The following is a 1,977-nucleotide window of genomic DNA, read 5'->3' as shown; positions in this document are numbered from 1 at the left end:
CACAAATTGACAAGTGGGGTATACTGAAGATAAAACACCTGCGTACATCGAAAGACTTCACCAAGAAAGTAATAAGAGAGCCCACGGACTGGGAAAACACCTTTAGCAATGACACATCAGACAAAGGCCTTATTACTAAAATCTGTAGTACTCTGCTACATAATTCATTCTAAAAGTGATTTAACGGGGGTGGGGGCGGGGTGGAGAGGAAAGTGTTCTAAAATTGATTGTGATGATTGTACAACTCTTCTTGATATGATTGAATTGTGTGATATGTAGATTAAATGCCAATAAAACTGTGAAAGAAAGAAAGAGAGAGAGCGAGAAAGGAAGGAAGGAAGGAAGGAAGGAAGGAAGGAAGGAAGGAAGGAAGGAAGGAAGAGCAATGATGTTACTTTGAGGACTAAAGTGAACCTGACCCAGACCATGGGGTTTTCAATTGCCTCAGATGCATGTGAAATTTGGATAAGGAAGAATCAATGCCTTTGAATGGTGGTGCTGGCCAAGAAAATGGAAAGAGCCAAAAAGACAGATTAACCTGTCTTGGGAGAAGTAAGGCCAGAATACTACTTAGAGGCAAGGATGATGAGAGTTTGTCTTACATATTTTGGACATGTTGTCAAAGAGACCAGGCCCTGGAGAGGGACACCATGCTTGGTAAAGTAGAGGGACAACAAAATAAAGAATGCCTTCAACTAAATGGACTACTGCAGTGCCTGCAACAACGAGTCCCAGTATAAAAGCAACTGAACATGGGATCGAAGCTGGCAGTGGGTTTTGTTTTGTTTTGTGCATAGGGTCACTGGGAGTTGGAATTGACTCTGTGGCGCCTAACAGCAACATCCTCACAAACCACTAGTCCATGCCCAAGACACGCACAGAAGACCAAGGTGTTGATTATGTTTACAAAAGTTATTTCCGTGCTATCAAATGCCAAAACTCCTCAAATGACATCTGCTGACACGATAGCTCTGATTAAAAAGAAGGAATGGGATTCTTTTGTTGAAATATTTGGAACAAATGAGATATTGCAGAAAATCACTGCAGAATACTTTCCTATCATTAATTTGTACCATTCTCCTGAAGGAGCGCTGGAGGAAATTCTCGGAGTTCCACACAGCATGGCGTATGGTGGAGGATTAGCTTAAACTCGGGCTCTAGTGTGAAGGCGGCACTCAGATGCGAGTGACTATGTCTTGCAGGGGAAGCATAAATCATTAGTTCTGTAAACTGAAGGGTCCTTTGGAATATCACAGGATCCAGCAAGAGTAGGTTTCAGGCTGCTCGGAAGGCCTAAGACTGATGGAATCAAAATTAAATTCCAGGAGAAACTTCCAGTCCAATTGTAAACCAGATGAAAGCTGAAGATTCTGGTAACTAGATACCAGAGTGCTTACACAATATGAATGCATAACATGTTCCCGCTTGGCTAAGTTCAACATGATGGATGCAGACATAACCATGGTTGTGAGGGAACACTTAGTAACACTTTCTATGAGGCCAGTTACAAAAGTCAGATAACCTTACTTCAAGACAACCGCAAAGCAATATGGATCATGGATCAAGATGCAAAAGTTCTTGATTTGACACAAAACATATTCTAAACAAAATGTAAGACTTTTCAGGTTAAAAACACTACAACTCTAACATAAAACAGGTGTAACCCACCATGCTAATATACATTAATGAAAACAAACAAACAACCCCAACAAATGACACGCTTAGTGAATGAAGAGAGAAAAAATCCCCACTTCAAAAACTGGCCAAGCTTCATGCCCACTTTCACCACTGATGTCAAAATTGTACTCAATATGCTAGTCAGAGCAATTAGAAAAGAAAAAAAAAGAAAGAAACGTTTCCAAAGAGAAGAAATAAAAATTCTTCTATTCATCATAAATTAGAGATTTTATCATAGACAACTCCAACTATGCCATAATGCTATCATTAACAAATATTTAAAAATATAGGATGTATTTC

This window comes from Echinops telfairi, unplaced genomic scaffold (assembly GCF_000313985.2).
Source record: "Echinops telfairi isolate 266 unplaced genomic scaffold, ASM31398v2 ScPeMD7_7;HRSCAF=31, whole genome shotgun sequence".
In the NCBI taxonomy this organism is placed as follows: Eukaryota; Metazoa; Chordata; class Mammalia; order Afrosoricida; family Tenrecidae; genus Echinops; species Echinops telfairi.
Note: the sequence above shows the minus strand (reverse complement) of the source record.